A 23352-nucleotide genomic window follows, 5' to 3' on the forward strand; every position below is an offset into this window, starting at 1 on the left:
TTAGTAAACCTTAACAAAGGACTGAATAAGGAAAAATTGCAGCATTGGGAGTCTCTGTGACTAGTAGCCACGTTCTCATCTACAAAAAGGATGCTCTGCCTTTTATACCCTTAGCTCCTCCAAAAGTTTTGTCAGTCAACTCTTTCTCTGCTGTCCATTGGTGGAGATTACTTTCTTGTATCCTGACTGGAGGTCAGGCGTTGTTACACCCTGCCTGCTGGTCACAAGCCAGCCCTCCCCAAATGCCCTGACTACCCAGGCTGTTACAAGGGGGACGGGAAAGAGGACTATGGGAGGATATATTACAATACCATCACTACACATTTGAACATCCACATAACATCTGCTTCTTAATTGTCAGAGCCAACCATTGCATTACTCGTCCAGAACACACAGAACCAGGAGAGAGGCCACTGTTGGCATCACAGCTGAAATGTTTCCTAACAAATCTCCCCACATATTTGCACCTTTATTGGACATGGCCGGGGCTCTGGTGCGTGTACATCGCTGCCTTTCTTCTCCTTTGGCAGCAGTCGAACTGGCAGCATCTGCCCGCCAGCAGCAGCTGCTCCAAGCTGGGAACGCCGCTGGCGGTGCTGATTTCCAGAGGCTTCTGTGTGCCAGGGGAAGCCAAGGCAGGAGCGGGTTGAATGGTGCTGGCGCTGCTGCTGCTCTGTGCCAGAGAGCCCCGGCTGGGCAGGGCACGGTGCCCACTGCGCTGCGGGCTCCTTCTCCTGCCACAGCTGGGCACACCTGGCAACAAGGCATGACAACCTGTGGGCAAGCCAAGGGGTTTCTGGGGCTGCACTGCTCTGCACACACCCAGCACACCTGCAGCACACAATTTTAACCCTCAAACAGGTAAACCAAAGGGAAACAGCTGGAAAAGATTTCATTTCAACCATTCCTTATGCTTCAATAGAAATGACCAAAATGAACGTCACCGAGCAGGGCCCAATCCACACTGCCAGATCAGTGTGAGAAAAGAGGCATTACTTTATTTCAGTGCTGGGTGCATTAGGAATCACTTCCCTGAAACATGCACACCCACGGGTTGGTATCCACGGAACTAAGACATTACTTTCATTACTTTTATTCATTACTTTGCTCAAACTCACAGGCTAAACATTCTCACAAAGTGTTTGACATGTTTAAATCACTTCCCCAAAATTACTGGCATTTAGAGTAGGGGTCTCTTGAGGGTCTCTGGTGGTCATGGGGTGAACATCCCGTTCCTCAAATTCTCCTTCCATGGCTAAGAGCCTTCTTCTGCTTGAATGCATTGCAGCTACCTCCTCAGTAGGCCCACTGTCTTTATTCTCAAGGCTAAGACATCCACTTGCACACATTAACCACTGCTGTGAGGGAAGGTACGACTAAGCATTGCCTGTTAAAGCTTAACAAATTCACAATTTGTTGCAGGTCAACACTTCCCCAACATCTCTCGTTCCTTCTCTGGGAATCAAACACAAGCATTTTGTGATCACTGAGCCCAAGGCTGCCTCCAACCCTCCTGTCACCCAGCAGCCCTTCTCTCCTCACAAACAGCAGGCCCAGCAGTGCCTTCCCTCACTGGCTCAGTCCCCAGCTGTGTCAGGAGTTCTCTGTCACACACTCCAGGACCATCCTGGACTGTTTGCTCTCCGCTGCACTCTGTTGCCAGCAGACATCCCCACCCTGCTCCATGCCCCTTGCAGAACCCTGCACCTGCTGTCCATGGGCACCTGGCAAGGGGAGGCACTCACGGCAGAGATGCACCAGCTGCACTGGGCAGGAACCAAAACCCTCTGGCGGCACAGCTGCTGGCCTGGGTCTGGAACAGCTCTGCACGCCCCACTCCTCATGGGCTTTGGGCTGGAAATGCAATTGCACTTTCTGCCTCATGGAGAAACACCAGGGTGCACAAACAACGGCCAGCAGGCCACATCCCAAAGGCACTGCAGCATGGAGCTGAGAAGGAAGATCCTTCCCTAATTCCTAACCATACCAAAACCACCATCATTGGGACTTTTAATCTTCTGAATGTAGAGCTGATTCACAGGGTGACAAGGGAATCTTCCAATGGAGTTGAAGTTTGGTAGAGTTTTTATTCTGAGTCCTACTCAGACTGTTGATTTGAAAATTTATTTTAAAATATTTTTTAAAAGGCTGTGCAGTCATATGGTTTTGTTCTAATACCAAAATGGCTAGATGAAATGTACTGGCATTTTAATTACATCCAAACTGATTAGTCTGTAAAAGCTTTCAAGCAGAATAGCCACTAAACAAGAAATTCAAATCTGTGGACTGTTGACTTTGCAAATTTCTACTAAACTTATCAGATAATGAGGCATTTTTAGGTAGATCATAGAGAAAATTAATGCCTGTGGATAACTTGATTTGGATGAACCTGTTGATTTCAAATTAAAACTGCCAGCACATACTAAGTGGAAATCTGAATACTCACTTCTATGAGCTCTGAATTATTAGATAGTCATTGTCTGCCATATTAACAAAAATTAACATTCTGGCTATTTTGTTTACTTACAGTCAGGTCTTCAACACTCTTTGTAACACCAGAAAGAGAGCTTTTAGCAATGTGAACCATGGGTTTGTGGAGCATTGCAGAAGGCTCCTATGCCAGCACTAAACGTTCACATTTACCATGGCATCCCTTCTTGCCTTTAATTCCAAGCTACAGCTCAGTTCCTGCAGTACAGATTCACACTTGTAGTCTGTATTTGCAGCTGGTTCTTACTTCCCTGTCCAGAAAAAAATCATGCTGAGATCTCAAATCAAAATAAAACGAGGAGAGAGTCAGGTTCTGGATAGGTATAGCAAGAACTGAGAGATTTTTTTGCAAATATGTTGAAAAGCAGTTTATAAATGCTGCAAAAACGGCAGATTAAAGACTTGCACTCGAACTTGCAAGCTGAGGTTTGCCTGTTCTTTCTGGACTGATTTCTTGAGGCCAGACACTGAACCTAATCAGTAAGAAAATCAAAACCACAGGAGTAGTTTGGAGAATATTGTAAATTATTCTGTCATGATGCTTTTTGCCTAAAAGTTCTGGCCATCATCTGATTGGAGTAATTAGAGGAGATCAAAGCCATCACACTGTGCCTGTGCACACAATTCATTCCCAGGAGTAATCCATGAAGCAACGCTGACAAATCCACACCAGCAGCTGCTGCCACACAGTCATGAAGCAGAGAATATGTATTTCTGCTACACTTGGACAGCTGAAGATGCCTCTGCTGAGCTAATTTTAGTGACTGCCCACCACAGATGAGACCTTGTGGTCAGTCTCCAACAAGTCAGGGCAGTTAATATTCTGCCTAAATGAAGTAAATCTAGCAATACATAGACCATGGAGCCTGAGGAAAGCCAGCAGCTGTGAGAGATTTAATTTGTTTCCATATCTTTCTTTTTACTAATTGATTGCAGTCAATTATTTAAAGAATGTAAACTTATGGCACACCATTGGCTGGAAGGTTGGTCAATCTTCCGTTCATGACTCCTCTGAAAGCATCACCCCAGTGTTTTTATCAGTAGCTCTTCCATCATCATGGCTCACACAGCATTTCCTGCAGCTCTTGCTGGAGTCAGGGAAAAGCACCAGGAGAAGGGGGAGAAAGCTGTGTGCAGAGACTGTGTCAGCTACAGAGACATTTGTTTCCTCTGATTTGGCTGAATGGCTGCAGGAACCTTGCTGGCACTGCTGGCGGGGTGGCCTTTTGCAGGGCTGGGCAGAGTTTGGGGCCCAGGATCCCTCCTCTCGGTGGGACACCAGGGTGAGCAGCCCCTGTCCCAGCCTGAGCAGAGGTTCTGTGGCTCTGCCCTGGGCACAGGGACCTGCCACTGCCACGAGCTCCTGCCGCGGCTCCTCTGGGGCAGCTCCTGCTCTGCAGCGATGATGGGCGCAGCTGGGGGTGGCTGCAATGGAGGGGGGCTTCCAGTGGGCTCTGCTGGTCTGCCACACTGGAGCCAGCAGAGCTTCTGGAAGGAGTCTCCTCTTGTGAGCTGCTGGAGCTGGCACTGGCCACAGAGCCGCTGTGTTCATCCCTGACAGGCCCAGAGCACAGCAGCCTCTGGGCCTCCTTGCTGCATGATGGCAGCGAGGAGGCCATGGACCAGAGGTTCAGTATGTGTGACTCAGTTTCCAGATAAACTGTGCTAAGAAAACCCTGCATCCCTCCTGCCAGATGTAAGACACTCCAAGAAATCTGCTGGCACTTTGGGAACTCAGAATTGTTTGAATTTTGAATAATTGTCCTATGAGTGCTTTTGATGGTTTTTGTCATTTTGTGTTGATTCAGTTGATCCTTCAGAGAAGCTTTCCTAATAATATAAAACACAGGGAATTGTGGAGACCCTGGGGGGGCATTCCCTGGTCTAGGGAGACACAAGAAGCTTCCCTCAAAAAGCTGTTAGACCCCATTGGCTCCTTCCCCTGTTCCTGTGTCTGTTCCTGTGTTCCTGAGCCACACATTCCCTATTCCCTGATCGGCCCCCTTATCTTTGTACTGCCCCGAGATGAGGGTCAGCCCCCAGGCCCCTGTGGAGACAAAGGGAGACCCTCTGTGTGTGGGTGCTGGGAGCTGAACATCTCCCTGCACAGCTGAATGAAACATCTGTGGAGATCATGCAAAGGTCCTTTTTGCTTCTTTACCCTGGACTGTGCTAGCAGCAATTCAGACTGCTACAGAGGAGAAGCTGCAGTACTGGCACCAAGAGTTTGGCAACTTGACCATAGGCACAGAGGGCTTGCAGGATGCTGCTCTATGAATTCCTTACCCAGCCATCTCTGGTGCTGGCATATTCCCTCCAGCTTCTGGTGCAGCCAGGGCCACCTTTGGTCCAGTAGATGACATTGTTATTTGAAAAATTCGGCCCACTCCTTGGGCAGGAGGCCATCCACAGGCTCTGGTCCTGCAGCCCCTGCTCAGCTGGGGACAGTGCTCCCTGTGGGGAAGATGGAGCAGCCATCACAGGGTCTGGGGGGCTGCTTTCAGCAAGGTGGCCAGGCTCTCTCCCTGCTGGACTCTAGCAATTGTTTGGGGGAGCTGGTGGCAAATTGTATGTAGTCCTGTTCATCCTACTCAGAAAACCTGACAGCTTCTATCATTCTAATGCAGAGTGGGCACGCTGGATTTCTCTTTGCCCGCTGCAGGATGCAGCCCAGGCAGAACTGGTGGTGACAGGGCAGAGAAAAATTCACATCCTTCTTAATGACCTGGCAGATGGGGCAGCTCCATTCTGTCCCCATGGCCATGTCTGTGTGTCACAGCAGCAGGGAAGAGCTGAGGACCATGAGCTGCTCTCATCAGCAATCTTGCTTGGCCAGAGCCCAAGCTCCAGCCAGAGTGGCCCAGGCTCTGTCAGTGCCTAAACATAAACAGAAAGGGATGTTGTATCACAATCCATTCCTTGGTGAAGGAGGTCCATAGCAGGCTCAAGAGGCACCTCAGACACTCAACAGTCAAGGCAGTAACATATGGACAGGACACAGATGGCAGTTCATGGCTAGGAGAGCATTCGTAGGCATATCCAAGGACAAATTTCCCAGGAATTCTCCATAGCTCTGGGATCTGCCCATCAGCTCTGACAGAAACTTCAGCAGAACCACCAAATTCTTAAAAAGCAGCTCCCAGACACTTTTCCTACCACCCTGCCTGAGTAGCCGGGTTGCTTGCTGCAAAACACTCTTTTTCTCCTCTTCCCCAATGCCCTGTGGACACTTGCAGCCAAAATAAAAAGCTCCTTGCCCTCTGTGTGATGTGATAATACAGTTTTTATATTTCCATACTGGGATGAAAGAAAGCTGTGCTGTGGGTCAGGAGAGGCCAGGACCCACTTGGCCTTCCTGCAGGCTGAGGTGGTCCCAGCAGACATCCTGCTGCTTTTTTGGGGAATGTGTGAGGGGGAGTGGAGCGGGTGACAGAGAGGCCGAGATCACAGAGTGGAAACTCAGCCCCAGAGTGGCAGTGCAGACTCTCCCTGCTGAATGCCTGCTGGGGCTGGCAAAGAAGGAAAATGCCCCAATAACAGCCCGGTGGCACTGTGTCTCAGGGACAGGTACAGGGAGGTGACAACAAACAGCAGCATGGCCCGGTCTCACAGCTCCTAGGAAGCAGTGACAGAGGGGCCTCATGTGCCAGAGATTTCAGAAAGGCTGTCTTCTCAAATGGCCACTCTGAAACCCCTCTCTTTGCCTCTTGGGTTTGTGAATGCTTTTGACAGCCACAGCATCCTGGGGCAACGCATTCCATGATTTCATTAAGCACTCCTTGAAAAGCACCTCCCATTGTTCAACTGAGCTGCCAGCCTGGTCATTTCAGAGGGTGCTGCCTTGGTGGAGAGAAAAATCAATCTTCTGCCTTCCAGGGAGCTTAAGGAGAAGGGACTCTTCACCATCAAACACCTGGCTGGGTCCCATTCAGAGGTCCTGCTTTGTAGACTTGGTGAGGTTTGCTTGGCAGTTACCAGAGAGGTGAGAACATTGTTCTGAATTGTCCCCCATACTTCATACACAGTGTGTAGAGTAGGTATGTGCTTGTTCATCTCCATGTGTGCTCAGGGTCTGCCTTCATTTCTGCCTGAGATTTCCAATGTCTGTCAGCTGTCTGTAGGATCTGTGGGCACATGCAGCTGTATTTACTGGCAGGTCGGGTATCTGACACTCATCTTTGAGTGTGGAGCCTTTATAATGCAATGTGCAAATGCAGAAACTGAGACACTAATGATGTTAGTTGCCAGAGTCCCAGTCTCTGCCCAAGCTATAATTCAACGCTGCAAATTATTCTGTAGACCTGAGCCTGTATTTTCTGTTTCCTGGCTGAGTGCTTCAGCTGCTGGCGTTGCTTTTTTGAACAGGAGCACCTGACTCTTTTATCTTTATGACTTTTGCCTTCATGATTTGAAAGCAGCTCTTTATTAATTTTCTAGTAAAAGGGCCTAAAAACAAAGATGTGGACATTTAAGAAGGGTTAAGTAGAACACTTAATGAAATTTTTATTTACGTCTGCAGTAAGCAGGTCTGAAGCCAGAAATTGGTGCCAGAGTAAGTGCCTTTCTGTGCTTGTGCTCTCCTGCTCTTCCTGTCCTTTTATGCTCCTCTGGACACAGTGGGATGTGTTGTCATTTCCTGGGACTTCTGTTGAAGGCAACTGGTTTTCTTTCCAAGGTGATTCTTATATTTCCCCTCATGGCTTCCTCAGGTGACAAACCTCGATTCCAAGGTGTCCTGCTCTGACATTGTCACTCTGGGAGAGCTCTCTGTGACCTTGAAGAAGGACATGGACTCTGAGGTGGATGAGGTTGCTCGGGTCCTTCTCCAGATGGTGTCCAACTCCCCAGAATTTGTTCAGAAAGCAGGCAGTCAGACCCTGGGGATCCTGGTGGAGAATGTGACTCCTGCACGAGCAATGACTGCTCTCATGGACATGGGAGTCAAGTAGGTTCTTTTCTTTTAGTGATATTCTTCACCTTTGTGTGTGTGGGAGGGAGAAGGGGTGAGAGAGAGAATGGGAATGGTGGGAGGGAAGGGTCCTGTATCCTGCATCTTCTGTGAACTCAGTGACTTGATTCTCCAACCAACCTCACTTCTTCCCTCTTGTCACCTATTTCTGCCCTCCTGCAGCCCATTACTTCTCAGAATCACAGAAGTGCAGAATAGGGAGAGTTTGAAGGGGCCCATCAGGACCATGGAGTCCAGCTCCTGGCCTTGCCCAGAACAGCCCAAGGGTCACACCAAGTGCCTGAGATTGCTGTCCAAATGCTCCTTCAGCCCTGTCAGGCTTGGTGCTGTGACCACTGCCCTGGGGAGCCTGTTCCAGTGCCCAATCACCCTCTGGGTGAAAAACCCTTTTTCCTGATATCCAAACTAAAGCTCCTCTGACTCAGCTTCCTGCTGCTTCCTGGAGTTCTCCCAGTCTGTCAGATTTTCCTAGATGTGGTGACTGATGGGGAAGGGAAAGTGCCTGCAAAGGCCAAGGATAGAGCCTTGTGCTTCTGTGGGCAGAGGGGCAATTGCAATTGCAGCTGTGAGCAGTGTTTGGTATTTCACAGTGCTAACCACAGAGGACAGGACAGCTGGGCTAAACTGCCTGCCACCCTTTCCTCAGCTTTGCAATAGGGTAAAACATTCAGATGGATCCATTGCCAAGCCTCACAGAAGAAATAGGCTGCATTGCTGGATATTCTGCAACTTCATAGCCCACAATGTGTTTTCCCTGCATTTGTTGTTTTCCAAAACTCTGCAGATTTCGGGATACATGGGTGAAAAGAGCCTCAATCCTGCTGCAGGTCTCTGTGGTGTGCATCTGCCCCTGCTCTCTCCATTGCCCTTCCTACTCATGGCATGGGGGGCCTGAAGCAGCTCCAGGTTGAGGACAAGGTGAAGGCAATCATGGCTCAGCCTCACACAGAGGTGAGGGGGGAGCTGGGCCAATCTCTGCTGGCAGGAGGGGTCTTGTGGCAGCCCAGAGAGGCTGTGCACATTGCCAGGGAACAGCTGTGCCCTGCATGTGCCCCTGCAATGAGCTGTGCTGCTGCCAGTGCCCCTGGAGCTGTGGGGCTGCTGAGCTGTGGGGCAGGCAGAGGAGCAGGAGGGTGCATGTGCAGCTGAGCCATTCCTGGGGAGCACAGGGCTCTGGGCTCCCTGCTGTCCCAGGGCAGCCCAGAGGCCAGGCTGGGCCTGTGCCAGCTCTGGGCAAGTGGCTCAGGGTTTGCCCTGGCCTGCCTCAGTGTCTGCCAGCAGGAGCATGTTTCCCTGTGCAGCTGTTTAGACATTTCCAGGAAATGTGTCCCAGGAATTATGGAGCTTCAGATGCTTTAGGGTTACATGGTGGCCTCTGTTAAACTTTGTGTCACCATTTTGCAGATCTGACTGGTTACCGTCTTACTGAGAAGTTTCCTTCGGACACTTCCAATGTTCCCTCACCCACAAAGTCCTTGCCTCCCATCCAGAAGAGCTCTCTGTCCTCCAAGCTCAGGAAGAAGCTGCCGCCTGTGTGAAGAGTGTTTGAAGAATAGGATTGATGCGTTAGGCTTCATAGTTACAGATGTACATATGTTCTGATCTTTAGATGTAGTTTTGAATTAATGTGTTTTGATTCTGTCTTTAAGTTTTGATGACATGTTTTTAATTCTATATATTTCATTTTGATGATGAAAAAAAGTAAATAAATAAACAAAATTGAAAAAACCAAGAGGAGAATGTGAGACCAGGACCTGCTAGCGCAGAGATTATGGGAGTGCAGCTCACTCAATGTGCCAGTGTCTCACCACATCCTTTCCTCATTGGGCCTCTCCTCTTCCTCTTTGGCCATGGTTTCTTTGTGTCATTTGTGCTGCTCTTTGTTACTTGGCATTACAACAGAGTCACCTGTTGACCTGTTTGAGGGACAATGGATCCAAAAGATCTTGTCTAGTCAAAGGTTTTCTACCTAGGTGTGTTCTGTGCTCACCAAAGGCCTGAGCAAAGAAACCAAGAGAAGTGTGCCCAAATCCCAAAGCTTTGCTCCTTTGCAATCTCCCACAGATCTGGCTCACAGGTGTCTTCAATCACAATTCCATAGGTAAGAAGAGGTCATGGATTTCACTGGGAAATGATGCACTGCTTTGGCAAAGTCACCTGTATGTATATTTACCCGGGACAGCACTCCATCTGTGTTGTTTGCCCCTTGTTTGCAGAAGGATGAGTGCCCTGGGATGCCAATAACAAGTGACAAGGGCTCCTCCAATCTGCACTGCAGCCTGGGTGCCATTCAGCCCAGAGCTAGGGGATCATTTGTTCCCATGGACCAGTGCTTGCCAGTGGAATGAATTCCTGCACAGCTGGAAGAAGCAATTCTGGATTCAGCTCCAGCTGTTGGTGGGCTGCATGATCATTGACAATGCTGCCCTTCCAGAAATTATTCTGCAGTTTCCTTTCACAGTCATTTGAAGCTTTGAAACTTCACATTTCAATTTGCTTTGCCTTAGGGAAAAACACTTCTGGGCCCAGTGCAAACTGTAACCTTTTGACAGCAAAGTCCTCATGGTTGCCAGCTTCTGATGTCACAGAATGTCACCTGGCTGCCTGTGTTTGCTTAGCTCTGGATCTAGTCCTGGCCTAGTAAAGCCCAGGCAGGGTGGCACGTTGCAGGGAAAATTGGTTCATGAGCTTATGGGGTTGCCATCAGCAGCAGAGTGAATGTGCCCTGTGGGGATTCCTCTGGAGACAAAATTAGGGACCTACCCCATGCCACAATATTCTCTTAGATCTTTCTAAAATATCCTAGAAAAGGCTGTGAAACTTCACATCTCCTTGCACACCCACTGTTTGAAGAGGGGCATTTTTGTCCCTCCTCAAAGTCATTGCTCTTGCACATGAGAAACATGAACATCCACCAACAGGAATGATGCATGGTCCTGCTGCTGCTGCTTCAGAGCTCTGGGAAGGTCAGAACTGGGTGTTACCAATATGAGCACTTAGTTAGCATTTCATGCTCCTTCAAGCTGTCCAGATCCCAGGGCTTTTTGTTTCAAAGCAGCCACTGCACCATCTCTAGGGAAGAACAGGAACTGGGAAACAGCGACTGCCAGCCTTGCAAGGGTGTGGGGGAAAACCTGAAGTGTCTGCATCAAAAGATGAATGGGAAGAGTGTAATTGCCAAAGCAAATGCTCTGTTAGGACAGCAGGAGCAGTTCTTTACTGCATGTTTGCATGAAGATCATTTGGGATCTCCTTTTTGTATCTCATGCAGAAAAGAAGCTCTTAATAATACCACGCCACTTAAACCAGATTGGGATGCAGCTCTGTAGTGGTTCACAATGAAGCAGACTGCCTGCTGTGTCACTGCCAGCCCTGCTGAGCCTGCGAGGGACCAGAGTGTATCCCATGCCTGTTTTGCCTCCAAGCAGAGCTTGGTTTTCCTTATTAGTGTGGAGTAAATACAAGAGTAACAAAATGAACAATTAGACTGGCCACTTTGGAGGATATGCTCATGCTTTCGCATGTCAGTCCTGCACCTCATGCTCCCAAGGCTCGTTACTCATCATAAAGTCTTTTAACAAAAAAAACCTCAGCTCTCATGTTACATCTGAAGAAAATTGCACAAGATCATCAAGAATTCTGCTGTCAGGAACAAGACAAGAGCCTTCCGACACTCACTTGCAGCTGTCCTGGATTGCTGCAGCCCTTTGTGAAAAGCTGCAGCTGACAGAGTGTTTGGAGTTGGTTTGGGCCTGTATGAAAGATCTGTGGAGCAGTGTGCAGGGCTCTCCTGGCAGGAAACTGTTTGTCCAAGGCCAGGGACACGGTGCCGGCAGGAGCGGAGCGGCCCCGCTCCCAGCCCGAGAGTCTGTGAGCTGAGCCACGCCGGGGAGAAAAGGCAGTGAGGGGCTCCAGCCCAGCTGCTTCACTGCCCTGCCCGCTCCATGGAGCTCTGCCGTGGGAGAAAGCCGACGCCGGACGAGCCCCCGAGCTTCCATCAGCTGCTGGAACTGCTCCGTGACAGCTCCTGTTCTTCCGAGAGAGACCCCAGCGCCTTCTTGTAACGCGTGTCATGGGGGGATTCTGTTTGTTAATAAACTGTTGGGGGTTTTCCACTTTCATCTATTAGTAATAATTTCCTATTGCTGGAAATGGACTGTTGGAACCCTTTAGAGGAAATGATTTATTGCACGATATCCTGTTTGAAGTTGTCTGAAACTGTGTGAGACAGATGGCTTCACACAGGAGCATCCCCAAGGCTGCTGAGGGGAAGGCACAGAGGAAGACAAACCCAGTATTTCTGAGGGAGACTCCTTGACACCAAACCAACCTGAGCTGTCCAACAGCAGACCTGATGTTTCGAGACATGGGCAAAGGGGAAACCTTTCAGTGTGTTTGGTCTAGGCTGGGTTATGCTCGAGGCAAAGGCGTGTCAGTGTGTTGGATAATACTCTTTTCTTGACCTAGAGATGGGGACACTGAGAGGTGTTTTAAAAACTTTTCTTCTATTTTCAGTCTCATGAGAAGGGTGAGACAATACAGATGTTATAATTCACGCCATCACAATCAGAAGCCAACTACTTCCTAATTATAATACATTATAAGCATTTCTTGGTCTATCAGCCTTTTTGCCATGCCATGTTGTAGATGCCTTAAAGCCAATTATTTGAAACTACTCCTCGTGGGTCCCACTACAATGCATCTTTCATAGCTCTGTTTTTCCAAAGTCTTATTTGCAAGGCCATCTTTAGAAACTTTTATCTAGCTCCATTTCTCTCTCAACAATATCTGTCCTATTCCATAGAAATTTTTAAGTTACCATTTCTTGTCTCAAGATTGAAATACATATTCATACTTTGTGGGCTTTCTATCAGGCTCTAAAAACTTTATACAAATCCATTTCCCACATCAGTGCACTTGGCTCCTTCTCTCCTCATTGTGCCTGGCAAGCACAGGAGCCCAGAGCTCCTGCAGAACCCATCCCAGCACTCAGTGGGAGCAAACTTGTGTCCAGTCCTCGCCTGGAGCTGTGGTGCCCAGCATTCCACCACACTGGAATGAGGAACTGTTCCTGCTCTTTCAGAAGGAGCTAAGGAGCTTTGGCCTTCAGATCAATTGTCTGCAGGCTCCTGCAGTGCCTGGTTCTGCTCCCTTGCCAGCGGCACCACAGGCCAGGGGGGCACATCTGGGCTGCTGTGTCTGGCTCTGGGGCTCCCTGTTCTGGGCAATGAGGAGGAGCTGCAGAGGCTCTGCAGGACTGACAGGATGGGCTTTGGGGCTGGCAGGAGAAGCTGAGGGACCTGGGCTGCTGGAGCTGCTGAAGAGGAGGCCCAGGGCTCATCCTGCAACTGCTCCAAGGGTGGTTTCAGAGAATCCCAGAATCAGCAAGGGTGGAACAGGCCATGGAGATCATCAAGTCCAATCCATGCCCTGACACCGCCTTGTCTCCCCTGAGCCTCCTCCAGGATAAGCAACCCCAGCTCTCTCAGCCACTCCCCACAGCTCTTGTGCTCCCGACTCCTCCCCAGCCTTGTTGCCCTTCTCTGGACACGCTCCAGCCCTTCCATGTCCTTCCTAAATTGGGGGCACCAGAACTACAAACAGCACTTGAGGCGCTGCCCAAGCAGTGCCCAGCACAGGGGAAGAATCCCTGCCCTGCTCCTGCTGGCCACACCATTCCTGATCCAGGCCAGGAGCCATTGGCCTTCTTGGCCACCTGGGCACGCTGCTGGCTCATGTCCAGCCTGCTGTCCATCAGTCCCTGCAGGTCCCTTTCTGCCTGGCTGCTCTCCAGCCCCTCTGGCACCTTGTTGAGGAAGGTGGGCAGGGAGGGAACAGGTCCAGATCCGGTCCTTCCTGAAATGTGGTTTTTGCTGGCACTGCCAGTTCCCAGAATTTGATATTTCCCTATTCTGGCACAGCCCAAGTGCAGCAACTTGCTGGCAAAGAAAGTCAAAACCAAGCAAAGACCTGGTACCTACAGCAACCCGATCTCATGTTTGGTGACAATGCCAGTACCCAGATCCGGAATGTTTCAGATGCCTGCACAGCCTAATTCCAGCAGTTTGCTGGCACAGGAAATTAGAATCTGGCAATTTCTCAGTGCCAGCAAAACCTGGCTGAAAAAAATGCAGCAATTTTCTGGAAAGAAAGCCAGAACCCAGCAGCTTCCCAGCACTGCCACCAGCACCGCCCAGGTCTGGTGTTTGCTGGGCAAGTGCCCAGATCTGGAAATTTCCCAGTGCTGGCACAGCCCAAGTCCAGCAATTTCCTGGCACAGAAAGCCAAAATCTGGCAATTTCCTGATGCCAATACAGGTGCCCAGACCTGGTGTTTGCTGCCACTGCCAGTGCCCAGATCTGGAAATTTCCCTATTCTGACACAGCCCAAGTGCAGCAATTTGCTGGCACAGAAATCCAAAACCTGTGGCAGCTTCCTGCTACTGGGTCTGGCACTGCCCCTACATCTTGTGTTTCATGTTACCAGAACCCAGATTTGGAAATTTCTCAGTGCCAGCAGAGCCCAAATCTGGCAAATTTCTGTCGTTGACAATGACACCACCCAGATCTGGTGTTGGCTGGCAGTGCCAGCGCCCAGATCTGAAAACTTCCTGGTGCCGGCACAGCCCAAGTCCAGTGATGGCACAGAAAGCCAAAATTTGGAAATCTGCAGGTTCTGGCACCAGCATCATCCAGCTCTGCTGTTTGCTGGGACCGCCAGTGCCCAGATTTGGAAATTTCCTGATGCCTTCACAGCCCAGGTCTAGCAATTTGGTTTTAGGTAGCTTAGGAAGCGAAGTTCCTTGGACTGTGGCTTTCCTTTTTCTTGGAACTGTTTAAACCTGCTCTGGACTGAAAGCCCAGACAAACACCGGCAGCAGCTCACACCTGTGGCCCACGAAGCTCTGGGACGCTGCATTCCAGCGCCAGAGGGACTTAGAAGAGACCGAGTGAGCCAACTACAACCCACAAAAAGGACTTTCTGAATTTGCCATCTCTTCACCACTGTCAGAGGTTTTATTTAATATTATTCATTTTTCACGCTTGTGAATACTTTACTTGTGAAATAAACTGGGGTTTTTTCACTTTTCTTGAGGGAAGTCTTTTCCTGAACTAGTAGGGGGAGGGGCTGCTTGAACTTGCTTTCTAGACGGACCCCTTTTGGAGATTTCCTCCCAAAATTTGCCCTAAGCCAGCACAAACAGTCACAATGAAAATTTCACCAGTGGCATAATTTCCCGGTGGCAAATCTTGTGACAGAAGCTTGACCTTGTTCTCCATGAGAGATTCTTGGGAAGAGCAGACAGGTGTAGATTCCTGGAAAACTGAAACAGCTTTCCAGAAGTGAAATGAAAATAAACAATCCAAGATCTTTTCCTCTATTTATTTCTATGTTCCCCTTTTCTATGTTGCATCCCAGTAATTCCAGATGCACAGCACCTCTAAGATCGGTGACTTAGTGATTTTTAGGCACTAAAATACCATGAGCCACACACAGTTTTCCTTCCCGTTTTTACAGGAAAGCAACACGGGAGGTGTCAGTGCAGTGCTGGGGTCAGGTACGAATCCTACCGCAAGGGAAGGTGGCCCGACAGTGTTTGACGCTCAGCAAGGACAATGCACAGCAGCAAGCGAGGGGATCGCTGTGCCAGTGTGCAGGAGTCAGGGCTCTGCATCCGGGCTCAGCACTGCAAAGTTCCCGTGTTTGGGCAGACGGAGGGGCTGTTCCCGGGGCGCGCGGGGCTCGAACGTGGGGCTCGTGGGGCGAGCGGGGAACGGACACGGGGACGAACGGCCCCGGTGCTTCAGTTGCAGCGGCGGCAGCGGCGGCGGCGGCAGCAAAGAGCAAAGAGATATTTTGAATACTCTGTTTCTTTCTCTTCTCTCTTTCTTTCTCTTTCTCTCCCTTTCCCGCTGTCGGGCACCCTTCTCTCGGGGTCCCTTGCCCGGCGTCCCTCCCCTCTCCCCGCCTCCCTCTCCCCGTGATGGGCCGGGCCATGCCCCCGGCCCGCCCCCGGCCCCGGGCGGGGCTGCCCCGTGCCCGGCCCCGGCCGTCCCGCCGCGGTCTCGCCTCCGCCCGGCTCTGGCCGTGCTGGCGGTGGCGCTGCCGGGCGGGCATCAGTGCCTGGGGCGGGGGCGGCATGGCCGCCCTTTGCCTCCGCCTGGCCCGAGCCCGGCCCCGGACCCGACGCAGGGTCCAGTCCCGACCCCGGCCCCGGCCCCGGCCCCGGCCCCGGCCCCTGCTCCTCCCGGGGCCCGCGGAGCACACACGCGGCGCGGCCGCTCCCGCCGCCTCCGCTGCGGCTTCCCCGGCCCGAGCTCCGCCGCTCGGCAGCGCGGCCGCTGGCCCCGAGCCTCCCGTGCCGCGTTCCGAAGATGGAACGCCGGGGCATGGCCGGCCCGGGGCGGGTGAGGGGCGCTCGGGGGCCGTTGCTGGCCCCGGGCCGAGCGCTGACAGCCGCGTCCCGCCCGTAGGGACGGCGCAGGAGGCCCTGCAGGAGCGGCACCGGCTGGGATCGCTGCTGGGGCGCGGCGGCTTCGGCAGAGTCTTCGCGGCCACGCGGCTCTCGGACGGCGCCCCGGTGAGCGGCGGGGCCGGCGGCGGGCGCAGGAGGAGGGGATGGAGGAGGAGGAGGGCGGAGGGCGGAGGATGGGGCTCGCAGTGCGGGCGGCGAGCTCACCCCGCTGCTGCCCTTGGCTTGCAGGTGGCCATCAAAAGGGTGCCACGGAACCGCGTCCGGCACTGGGGCGAGCTGGTGAGTGAGCGGGGCCAGCAGCCGGGGCTGCCGGCCGGGGATGAGCCGGGGCCCGGCACGGTGGGAGCCGCCAGGACGCCCCGAGGGAGAGCGGGCGTGGGGCCAGCGCAGGGCTCAGAGCATCCCGGGCTGGCTGAGGGCTTCCCCAGGCCTGGCACGGCATCGGCCCCACGGATGGCATCGTGCTCCTCCCGCAGCCCGACGGCACCAGCGCACCCCTGGAGGTCGTGCTGCTGGCCAAGGTGTCCACTGGCTTCCCCGGTGTGGTCCAGCTGCTGGAGTGGCTCGAGCTCCCCAATTGCATCGTGATGGTGCTGGAGCGGCCAGAGCAGTGTCAGGACCTGCAGCGTTTCATTCGGGCACGGCGGTTCCTGCCCGAGGAGGAGGCGCGGGAGCTGTTCCGCCAGGTGCTGGAGGCCGTGCGGCACTGCACCAGCTGTGGGGTCCTGCACAGGGACATCAAGCCAGAGAACATCCTGGTTGACCTGGACACCGGGCAGGCCAAACTGATTGACTTTGGCTGTGGCACCTACCTGCAGGACACAGTCTACACTCACTTTGCAGGTGAGCCTACACAGGGCTGTGCTCCCGCTGCTGACATCTCATGGCCCAACATCTCTCAGCCCAAGCTGGCTGTGGCAGCGGGAGTTCTCCCTTTTGCTGCCAGTCAGGGCACTGAATCTTCAACTGAATTGCTTTAGAGCGGGGCTGGGTGGGCAGCGATCTTCCAGCCCTGCTGGCAGCCTTTGCCAGCCACTCTGCCCAGGACTGGGGCTGGGCTGGGGCAGCCAGCCCGACCAAAACCCCCGTGGGTGGGGTAGCAGAGAGGGAGGGCGGAACCTGTGCCCCAGCCACTTTGGTGTGCAGACGAGAGGAAGGGCTTGGACTGCTCCACTCGCCCTGTTTGCCTTGGCTTCATAATATTTTTGGGGCAATGCAGGCAGGGAGGATAAGGGCATGTTTTTTCCCCAGCATGGAGTGGGTTTTTCCTTTGCATGTCATGGTCGGGCATTGCCAGGGCTGCCCTCTTCCAGCACCAGAGGCTTCTTTTCCAACCCTAACTTTGTGCACAAGTCTCAGGTGCTGGCGAGAGGGCAGTGGTCACCCTGTGTGCCCCTGATGCAGCCCCCGCAGGCGCAGGGATGCTGGGGCCAGGCTCTGGGAGCAGCAGCATCCCCCTGATGAACTCCGTCTGTATTCCATAGGAACACTGTCCTACAGCCCCCCGGAATGGAACGACTTTGGCTGGTACCATGGCGAGCCAGCTACCATCTGGTCCCTGGGCATCCTGCTGCACCAGATGGTCTGCGGGGAGCACCCTTTCAGGAGGGGCCAGAACCTCAGCTGGGGCCAGCTCCCGCTGCCACAACGGCTCTCTCAAGGTGGATCCTCTTCTCTGGGCACGGGGGGAATGCCAGTGCCGGGAGACAGCAGCGGGGTCGTGGGCATCCCGCTCTGGCAGCTGCAGAGGAGGTGGCACATGTCCTGCTCTCCTCCAAAACAGGGAATTGATGGGAAAGTTTAGGCCCAGCTCTGAGCACATCCAGCACGGCCTGGGCATGGGAATAGTGAGGCAAAGCAGACAGGAGCCTTCTCTGGCTGACCGTCACTTTCTGCTTTCTCTCCCCAGAGTGCAAAGACGTGATCAGGTGGTGTTTATCCGTGAACTCCTTGGACAGACCCACACTGGAAGACCTGTTCTGTGATCCTTGGATGTGGGATATTCCTGTGCCATAGAAGAAGGGAGAGAGCCACAGGCACACTTTGATCCAGAGCCCTGGTAAGTTCCTGCTCCACATATGCCTTGGCAATGAGAAGCAAAGGAACCCAGAGCTTTTTGTGCTGCCAGTGTCACTGCACCGGGGTCATGGGATGGGAACACACAGCCCTTGTGCTGGAGCTGAGCTGCTCTGCCCAGCACTGGTGGCCGCCATCCCAGCTGGTTTTGCTTGTCCTGGTTCCCTGACAGCTGGGGCCCTGAGCAGAGCCCTGAGAGCCTGGTCTGCCCCCAGGGAAGGAGAAGGAGCCCCTGCAGAAGCTGTACTGAGTGGGGATGCTGCTGCTGCTGCTGCTGCTGGAGACAGCGAGGGTGACATCAGGGATGACAAGCTCTTCCTCAGCCTGGCCACGGGAGGCTGAAGGTGATGCACTTTGATTCTGGCACCTTCTTCAAAGCCAAACTCCACAGGGAATTTGCAGGTGAGTCCCCACCCGGGGAAATTCTGCCAGATGTGGGCATGACCCAGCGTGGCGGGGAACCAAAGGCTCTCCCTTTGCTGGGGCAGATGCAACTCATTCTTCAGTGGCTGCCCAGCTGCTTTTGGCAGGGCTGGGGCATGGGCTGGGGTGGGTACGAAATGGGAGTGGGCTCCTGGCCCTGCCAACAGCCCCCAGCACCCACCGTGCCCCGGGCTGGGGCTGGGGCAGCCAGCCCGACACAAACAAAGCCCCATGGTGGGAGCTGAGGTGGGGCTCCAGAACCTGTGCACAGCTGCTTTGCTGTGCAGGCAAGGAAGGGCTTGGGCTGCTCCACTGCCCTTGTTTGCTTTGGGGTCACCGTGATTTTAGGGGACAGTGCAGGGGGGAAGAGAGAAAGTGTGGGTTTCTCACAGCCATGGCTGGGTTTTTCCCTACCATGTAGGGGTTGGGCCTTCCTCAAGGCCCTGACAGAGATAAGAGTTTTTACCGTTTTTCTTGTTTTCCCTTTTTGCATCTAATCTCTTTTCAATAATGTGTTGTTTGTTTTTCCAGAGGAAGCATTCGAGGTGGTCCAGTGTGGATGGGGAAGTGCTGGGGAACAGCTGTGGTGTGGATGGGCCATGCCCTTGGAGAAGGCTGAGGCCATGGTTTGGGAGCAGCTTTTCTTGCAGCCGTGGCTGGCGTGAGGTGGGTCCCTGTGTGCTTGGCAGGGTGGGATCAGAGCTTTTGGGAGCTGGCAGCGAGCACAGGAACATCCTGCTCTGGGCAGCTGCTGAGGGCTGGATATGCCCTGGCTGGCTGCAGGCTGGGCACATGTGCTGCCCTCCTGCTCTGTGCCAAAGGCAGCAGGGATGGGCAGCTCTGGGCACAGCTCTGGGCACAGCCAGCATGGCCTGGGCACCGCAGGCCTTGGCACAAGGGCACAGGAGCCCTCAGCTGACGGGCACTTTCTGCTTTCTCTCCTTGCAGCTGGGCTCTGCAGGTGCTGAGGCTGCTCTGGGCTCTGCCAGGGCTCTGCTGGGCTCAGCCCTGGGCCCAGCTGGGCTGGCTCTGCCCTCACATTGCTCTGACAGCTCTGCATCAGACGAGCCCATTGCGAGCACAGCGCCTGAGCTTTCTGCTTTGGCAGGTGAGTGAGACTCTGCTGCAGGCCCAGAGATTGCAGCTGGGGACACACATCCAACTGGCAAGGACCCAAACTCTCCACAGTCCCAGCTGAACACCTGGATCTCCCCAGGATGTTTTGTCTGTCCCATTCTTCCTTCTTGATTGTCTGGAATTGTGCAATTGCACTTTGTTCCTGCTCTAGCAGTACCACAAGTGCACCAAAGCTGGCGAGTGGGCCTTGTTCCTGAGGCAGTGCAGTCTGGAGCTGGTGGATGGAGAATTGCCCTTCTGCACTGCCAAACCAGAGCAAAAAGTTGTCAGTGGGACTTTGTGTCTCTAAGAAACTCTTGGCAGTTTCAAAGGGAATGTGCAGCTCACTCACAGGGTGAGAACGAACGTCATCTTCTAAAGGATTTGGGCTTTGACAGAGTTTCCATTCCCAGTCCTGCTTGGAGCTGGAAGGGCACAAAGCAATTTCCTCTTGCTTTGACCACAATTTCAAATACCAATATTGGGAACAAAGCCCAAAATCTTTTAGGAGGCTGCTGAGGTCAGTAAGATGGATCCATGCCATCAGCACATTTACAATGTAAAGATCTGAGTTCTCTTTTGAAAAAGATCATTTACCTCTTAATGCAAAGAATGTATCTTTGCATTTATGTTTGGTTTTTTCACTAACATTGTGTTATGTTTTTCAACTAACACTTGGATTTTATTCTTATCTTTTACAATTCATCTATTTTTTTCCTTTTTCCTTTTTTTCCCTCTAAATAGAAAACATGTCCTGCAGAAGAAATGTCCTTTGCTCCTGGTTCCCGTGTGGAGCAGCTCCCTTCCTGCTGGCTGAGCTGCTCAGGCACAGCCCGGCAGCTCCTGGCCCTGCAGGGCTGAGGCTTTTCCCCGTTGCTGGGCACAGACTGATGGAGCAGCACTGCTGAACACGGGCACACAGAGGCACCAGCAGCAGCTGCCTTTGGCCACCTGAGGCTCCAAGGCCCAAACTCTGAGCAGCCAGGGCTGGAAGAGACTGGCAGGATCTGATCCCTGACTCTGGGCCAGGGCTGCACAAATGACCCCACAGCAGCAGCAGCAGCAGCAGATGGAGCTGACTTTGAGCACAGCCCCTGCCCCTCTTGCCTCCCGTGTGCAGCGGTGTCACAGCAGCCTGAGGCACCTGGGAGCCCCCAGGGCCAGCAGGGACTGGAGATGGCAGCCCTGGGCTCCTGGAGGCTGTGCAAGGAACGGAGCTGGGCACTCCCTGTGCATGGGGAGCTTCCAGATGGAAAAGGCTGCTGTGCCCAGGCAGCCCCAAGGGCACAGAAAGGAGGCTCTGGAGCACTGGATCTGTGCCAGTGCCACAGTCCTGGGCAGCAGCCAGCGAGCCCTGGGGGAACAGAGGGCACAGCACGAGGGACAGAACCAGGCAAGGGCAGAGACTGGAGAGAGCCAGGCCCGGGAGCAGGAACAGCTGCTCCATTGCACTCTTGGAGAAAGCTCTTGGCTGGTTCAAAGCAGTGAAAGGCATGAAGGGCAGAGAGGAGGCCACAGCAAACAATGCTCCTGTTTGCACAGCCTCCCCTCTCCATGTCCCAGAAGGAATTGCATGGACTGTGTTCTTCTCTCCAAGCCGACTCGTTCAGCATGAGCAGCTCAGCACCAGGAGCTGAAGGAGCTGAAGCCTCAGGCCACAGGAGCTGGGCAGGAGGGAACTTTTGGAGCAAAGGAATGCTGCTAAAATAGCCCCAGCTGAATGCAGTGGATAGAATCATGGAATCACAGAATCCTTTCTGTTGGAAAAGCCCTCTGAGCTCACCCAGTGCAGCCGCTCACCCAGCAGTGCCAAGCCCAGCACTAAACCACGTCCCTAAAGTGCCAAGGCCTGGACACCAGCCCTGAGTGAGGCCTGGACAGCAGGCCCTGAGCCCAAGGTGGCCTCTGGATGAACCTTCCAAGCAAAGGTTCTCTTTGTATCTGCTCCCTAATGAAATATGCATGGTCATTAGGCCCTGTAATAGATGTAGCCACTCATTAGTGAAACATGTATTGACCTTTGTGTATTTAGAAGCCAGACAAGGCCATGAAATCTGACATCTGGCCTTGTTTGGGGCTGTATGGTCAAAGTCAGCTCCCTTGGTTTCTCCTTGAGCCCTGGCCAGGCTTTGGGAGGGACCCAAGAGGAGGATGAAAGGAGATGTTGCCACCCTAGCAGTGCTGTCAGTTTGTTCATTCAGCACTGTCAGAGCTGGGCCCTCTCCCAGCGGGGTTGGAGCCTCTCCTGGGGCTGGAGGCACCTGCAGGAATTCCCAGTGCCCAGGAGTGGCTCTGCAGCCCTTGGCTGTGACAGCTTCCCCAGCTGCTGTGTGGGTCTGGGGGATGGTAAAGGCTGAGGGTAAATGCTGCTGGATCTTTCTTAATCACTGCTGCCATCTTTGGTGGGGATGGTTGGGTGCATTGCTGAGCTGCTCCTTTTGTGATTCTTTGCTGCTCTGAACTGCAGGAAATGACAGTGATTCCTTCAGCTGGAGTCTGTGTCTTTGGTGCTGACTTTGCCCACTGGTAAAACAAAACTGGCACAGTCTGGCCAGATGCCAACAAAATGTCACTTGTTCAGTGTAAATGTGAGGAATCAGTCCCATCAGAAATTCCCAGCTGGGAAGCCCTTCCCTGGAGTTCCCTGGCTCTGGAGTGGGCTGAGGTCGGAGCCCCGTGGGGGCAGTGGGGCAGTTGAGTAAAAGAAGCTGCACCCCTGGATGGCTTCAAATGCATCCAAAAATTTCAAATGGAAAAGGAAAAGACCTTGTGGGTTTGGGCAGACAAAGATGAATTTGTTGTGATTACATAGGAAACAGCACCTTCAGAAGGAACAATGATTGTTGGAATGCTCCCACATGGAGAAACAGAAGAAGGTTTTCATCTTGAGCTCAGATGCACCTGTGCAAGTGAAATATCACTATAACAAATAACTATATAGATATTTATAGTATAATAAGACCTTCATGTTTATATTTATAGATTTTTATGTATATATGTCTATATCTACATGTCTATATCTGTATTTATATATAAATATGTACATATAATAATAATGTGAAATAGTGCTGACAATACTAATTTGGTATCTTTGGCTGCTCAGGGATGTAACACTAAATATCCTACAGAACAGGATTGGCCAGGACCCTCATGTCAGTGGCCAACTTTGTGAGATTGTATACAATGGAAAAAGGAGGAAGGAAGGAAATTGGCCATTTTTGCAGGGTTTGCTGATACTGTGATGCAGAGTGATTTGTCTGTTCCTGTGAAAAATACAGTGATTTTGCCTGCAGGATTTTTCATGTACCAGATTATGCACAAGCTGCAGGATTGGTTGCATGGGTGAAGGGGTTGTTAAAAGAGCAGTTGGAAAAATGAGGAGATGGGAACCTTTGCCCATGGAGAACCCATCTCCCAGATGTGCTCCATGCCCTTACAATGGCCCACTGGGGAAATGGAACCCCCTGGCTGTGCACGGCTGCCCCCAGTTTGCAAATCCAACCATGGGCAGTGAGACTTGGGCTGCCTGGGAAATTGTTCTGGCTGTGATGGCCCCTGGCAGGGCCAGCCCAGAGGCTGCAGGGCTGGGCCTTCCTGCATTGGAATTAATGAGGAGAAATTCAAAGCAAATGAGAGCTTTCAATTCTGAAACAGGAATTCAGATTCCTCCAGGACACTTTGCGTTGGTAACTGCTCCCTTGGAGCTTGGCCTTGCAAAGTGTTCCTGTCATGGCAGGAGGAAATGATGCAGAATATCCAGGAGAAATTACAGTAATTCTGTAAACAATAATGAACAAGATTG

The sequence above is a fragment of the Melospiza melodia genome, unplaced genomic scaffold (assembly GCF_035770615.1).
Source record: "Melospiza melodia melodia isolate bMelMel2 unplaced genomic scaffold, bMelMel2.pri scaffold_35, whole genome shotgun sequence".
NCBI classification, from domain to species: Eukaryota; Metazoa; Chordata; class Aves; order Passeriformes; family Passerellidae; genus Melospiza; species Melospiza melodia.